Source organism: Oncorhynchus masou, chromosome 25 (genome assembly GCF_036934945.1).
Source record: "Oncorhynchus masou masou isolate Uvic2021 chromosome 25, UVic_Omas_1.1, whole genome shotgun sequence".
Taxonomy (NCBI): Eukaryota; Metazoa; Chordata; class Actinopteri; order Salmoniformes; family Salmonidae; genus Oncorhynchus; species Oncorhynchus masou.
Window position 1 is genome coordinate 3,985,569 of NC_088236.1, and position 6,000 is coordinate 3,991,568.

Genomic DNA, 6,000 nt, shown 5'->3' on the forward strand with positions numbered 1-6,000 from the left:
CAGACTGTTTTAGAATCCTATTACAACTTCCTGGACTTCCTCCCAGACTGTTTTAGAATCCTATTACAACTTCCTGGACTTCCTCCCCAGACTGTTTAAGAATCCTATTACAACTTCCTGGACTTCCTCCCCAGACTGTTTAAGAATCCTATGACAACTTCCTGGACTTCCTCCCCAGACTGTTTTAGAATCCTATTACAACTTCCTGGACTTCCTCCCCAGTCTGTTTTAGAATCCTATTACAACTTCCTGGACTTCCTCCCCAGACTGTTTTAGAATCCTATTACAACTTCCTGGATTTCCTCCCCAGACTGTTTTAGAATCCTATTACAACTTCCTGGACTTCCTCCCCAGACTGTTTAAGAATCCTATTACAACTTCCTGGACTTCCTCCCAGACTGTTTTAGAATCCTATTACAACTTCCTGGACTTCCTCCCCAGACTGTTTTAGAATCCTATTACAACTTCCTGGACTTCCTCCCCAGACTGTTTTAGAATCCTCTTACAACTTCCTGGACTTCCTCCCCAGACTGTTTTAGAATCCTATTACAACTTCCTGGACTTCCTCCCAGACTGTTTTAGAATCCTATTACAACTTCCTGGACTTCCTCCCCAGACTGTTTTAGAATCCTATTACAACTTCCTGGACTTCCTCCCCAGACTGTTTTAGAATCCTATGACAACTTCCTGGACTTCCTCCCAGACTGTTTAAGAATCCTATTACAACTTCCTGGACTTCCTCCCAGACTGTTTTAGAATCCTATTACAACTTCCTGGACTTCCTCCCCAGACTGTTTTAGAATCCTATTACAACTTCCTGGACTTCCTCCCCAGACTGTTTAAGAATCCTATTACAACTTCCTGGACTTCCTCCCAGACTGTTTTAGAATCCTATTACAACTTCCTGGACTTCCTCCCCAGACTGTTTTAGAATCCTATTACAACTACCTGGACTTCCTCCCAGACTGTTTTAGAATCCTATTACAACTTCCTGGACTTCCTCCCAGACTGTTTAAGAATCCTATTACAACTTCCTGGACTTCCTCCCCAGACTGTTTTAGAATCCTATTACAACTTCCTGGACTTCCTCCCCAGACTGTTTTAGAATCCTATTACAACTTCCTGGACTTCCTCCCCAGACTGTTTAAGAATCCTATTACAACTTCCTGGACTTCCTCCCCAGACTGTTTAAGAATCCTATGACAACTTCCTGGACTTCCTCCCCAGACTGTTTTAGAATCCTATTACAACTTCCTGGACTTCCTCCCCAGTCTGTTTTAGAATCCTATTACAACTTCCTGGACTTCCTCCCCAGACTGTTTTAGAATCCTATTACAACTTCCTGGATTTCCTCCCCAGACTGTTTTAGAATCCTCTTACAACTTCCTGGACTTCCTCCCCAGACTGTTTTAGAATCCTATTACAACTTCCTGGACTTCCTCCCAGACTGTTTTAGAATCCTATTACAACTTCCTGGATTTCCTCCCCAGACTGTTTTAGAATCCTATTACAACTTCCTGGACTTCCTCCCCAGACTGTTTAAGAATCCTATTACAACTTCCTGGACTTCCTCCCAGACTGTTTTAGAATCCTATTACAACTTCCTGGACTTCCTCCCCAGACTGTTTTAGAATCCTATTACAACTTCCTGGACTTCCTCCCCAGACTGTTTTAGAATCCTCTTACAACTTCCTGGACTTCCTCCCCAGACTGTTTTAGAATCCTATTACAACTTCCTGGACTTCCTCCCAGACTGTTTTAGAATCCTATTACAACTTCCTGGACTTCCTCCCAGACTGTTTAAGAATCCTATGACAACTTCCTGGACTTCCTCCCCAGACTGTTTTAGAATCCTCTTACAACTTCCTGGACTTCCTCCCCAGACTGTTTTAGAATCCTCTTACAACTTCCTGGACTTCCTCCCCAGACTGTTTTAGAATCCTATTACAACTTCCTGGACTTCCTCCCCAGACTGTTTTAGAATCCTCTTACAACTTCCTGGACTTCCTCCCCAGACTGTTTTAGAATCCTATTACAACTTCCTGGACTTCCTCCCCAGACTGTTTTAGAATCCTATTACAACTTCCTGGATTTCCTCCCAGACTGTTTTAGAATCCTATTACAACTTCCTGGACTTCCTCCCCAGACTGTTTAAGAATCCTATTACAACTTCCTGGACTTCCTCCCAGACTGTTTTAGAATCCTATTACAACTTCCTGGACTTCCTCCCAGACTGTTTTAGAATCCTATTACAACTTCCTGGACTTCCTCCCCAGACTGTTTTAGAATCCTCTTACAACTTCCTGGACTTCCTCCCCAGACTGTTTTAGAATCCTATTACAACTTCCTGGACTTCCTCCCAGACTGTTTTAGAATCCTATTACAACTTCCTGGACTTCCTCCCAGACTGTTTAAGAATCCTATGACAACTTCCTGGACTTCCTCCCCAGACTGTTTTAGAATCCTCTTACAACTTCCTGGACTTCCTCCCCAGACTGTTTTAGAATCCTCTTACAACTTCCTGGACTTCCTCCCCAGACTGTTTTAGAATCCTATTACAACTTCCTGGACTTCCTCCCCAGACTGTTTTAGAATCCTCTTACAACTTCCTGGACTTCCTCCCCAGACTGTTTTAGAATCCTATTACAACTTCCTGGACTTCCTCCCCAGACTGTTTTAGAATCCTATTACAACTTCCTGGACTTCCTCCCCAGACTGTTTTAGAATCCTATTACAACTTCCTGGACTTCCTCCCAGACTGTTTTAGAATCCTATTACAACTTCCTGGACTTCCTCCCAGACTGTTTAAGAATCCTATGACAACTTCCTGGACTTCCTCCCCAGACTGTTTTAGAATCCTCTTACAACTTCCTGGACTTCCTCCCCAGACTGTTTTAGAATCCTCTTACAACTTCCTGGACTTCCTCCCCAGACTGTTTTAGAATCCTATTACAACTTCCTGGACTTCCTCCCCAGACTGTTTTAGAATCCTCTTACAACTTCCTGGACTTCCTCCCCAGACTGTTTTAGAATCCTATTACAACTTCCTGGACTTCCTCCCCAGACTGTTTTAGAATCCTATTACAACTTCCTGGACTTCCTCCCCAGACTGTTTTAGAATCCTATTACAACTTCCTGGACTTCCTCCCCAGACTGTTTTAGAATCCTATGACAACTTAGGGCAGTCGTGCTTTTAGTTCCTATCAGCACCATCCTGTTCATCTTATCTATGTAGAAAACAAAACATCATGGGTAACGCATCTTATGTTTTGTAAAACAAATATCCATTGATATTCTATAGAGATATTCAAAATACAATTGATAAATGTGAAAATGATTACGTTATTAACAGCCCATGGATATTTTGTCTATCCAATCTAAGAGAACAACATTGTGTTCCCGGCAATTTAATTCAACCTCCCTAATCAGAACCACGTGGGGGGGCTGCGTCGGGTCTTGTGTCTCGTTCTGTCTGCTATGTTCTCGGGTCATAGCAGCATATTGTCTGAAGAAAACACACACACAGAGAGAGAGAGAGAGACAGAGAGAGAGAGAGAGATTCGAGTTATTGTTGTGCCTGATAAGGTGGTCCTTGGGAAATGACCGAGTTCGTATGGAGTCTAGCAGCAACCACCGCATGTTTCCTGGATGAAGAGACCCATTACTAAATGCCCTGAACTAGACAGTCATACACGGTCATGTCCCATGGAGAGGTTTTTATTAAGAAACGGTCTGCTGTAGCACAGCGACCCTTGGAGCATTTTAGGGGTTAAGTGTCTTGCTCAACAGCAGCTGGAAATGTTTTATAAATTGTTGCAGGGTCAAATGAACGTGTTGTTATATGATTAAATGTACTTACACACACACACACACAAAGTTATCAGTAGCACATCACATCAAGGTGTATTTCAAGATTTATAAAGTTGTTCAAAGTAGTTTATTACAACTTCCAACAAAAAGTTATGTTTTTCAAATAATAATTAGTTTGTTAACTAATTGTAAAACTGCTAACCCAGTTATGCAGTTCTTTTATACAGATTTAACCATGATCTGATTGGATAGTGTAATCATTTCAATCTCGTTATTCTGTCAACTTTGCCCTGATTGGACAAAGAGCTCATAAATCAATGGCGTTGACTCCGCCCCGTGTGGTTGTCGTTCTGCCAGAGACGGAAGAGAGAGCGAGACACCCAATTCGTAGATGGTTTTTTTTCTTTCTTTTTTTTCTGTTTCAATAAAAGTCTATATGAACTAAGTAGACCCGACCCAGCGGATATTCCATTGGTGTCTATGAGAGACACACCCAGTTTAGAAGACCGGAACTGACATATTTTTGTGTGATAAACGGTCTGAGTTAAATGTCTTCATTTATCCACCATCTTTGGTTCTGCTTTGAATACATTGCATGGAAATACTGCCACAAGCAATGTCCCGAGTGACGAGTGCGCACAGGACTGTTCCATCGCGACTTTGCTAGGATTATTTTATGATTCTAAGTAACGGAATATTTAGGCTAAACGCTCATCTGTCGATACGTTGTCAGAATAACTTTTCTTATTTGCTTGTAGAAATACATTTCCCTTGTTTGAAGTCGTTTGAGAAGTCTACGCTTAGGATAACTTTGTCTCGCTACCCAGACGTAAGTTAACCCCGTTTTTTTTTTTTTTTTACATTTTAAAACATTTAAAACTTAAATGGGATTGTGAAATTATTAATTAACATGCCTTTTTCGATAGGTTCTATTATTTCAATTTGAATGTGTGTTTTGTTGACAAAAGACAAAGTTTAGGATATCTATTCTAGGTGAAAAGCTTCTGTAGGTCGATCTATATAAAGTAATGAATGGAAGATAGGATATTTATGTTTAACTTCATGGGGCCGAAAGGGTCTGGTTGATCAACTAAGCTGTCCTTTAATTTAAAGTTGAAAAATCATTAAAGTTTCAAGCTTATAGCTCATTTGGTCTCATTGGTTGCAAGAAAGAGCTGGACCAAAATATTTTTTCAAGAGAATGGATGTGCAATGGGTGATGTGTTAGCGCCATCTCCACCGCTATATTTGCTTGGCAAAGGTAAAATTAGGCTACATTGTGGACGGAGTAGGGCAACGTTTGTAAATTACGTTTGCATTGATGTACATAGCCTGCTGTTGAAAATATCAACGGCCTTACACCACCATCCCCGTATTTAATCGGTTCTTATTTTCATGATGAGAACTTCTCACTAGTTAGTGATACTATCCTGTCCATGCAAGGTCCACATGTGTGTCTGTGTGCGTGAGAGAAGAGAGATGATGTCTGGGCTCGTGATGCCAGGTTCACTTGTTAATGCCATCCTTGTTTTGACCAGATCACATCCAACTGTGTGTGTGTGTGTGTGTGTGTGTGTGTGTGTGTGTGTGTGTGTGTGTGTGTGTGTGTGTGTGTGTGTGAGAGAGAGAGACATGATGTCTCTGCTTGTCATACTAAAATAGATTTGAATTAATTTGGTGACACAGTGATATTTAAGTGCCCCTTTGAAGACTATTGTAAAACCCACTCACTGAGTGTCCCTTTGAAAACTACTGTAAAACCCACTCACTGAGTGTCCCTTTGAAGACTACTGTAAAACCCACTCACAGAGTGTCCCTTTGAAGACTACTGTAAAACCCACTCACCGAGTGTCCCTTTGAAGACTACTGTAAAACCCACTCACCGAGTGTCCCTTTGAAGACTACTGTAAAACCCACTCACCGAGTGTCCCTTTGAAGACTACTGTAAAACCCACTCACCGAGTGTCCCTTTGAAGACTACTGTAAAACCCACTCACCGAGTGTCCCTTTGAAGACTACTGTAAAACCCACTCACCGAGTGTCCCTTTGAAGACTACTGTAAAACCCACTCACCGAGTGTCCCTTTGAAGACTACTGTAAAACCCACTCACCGAGTGTCCCTTTGAAGACTACTGTAAAACCCACTCACCGAGTGTCCCTTTGAAGACTACTGTAAAACCCACTCACTGA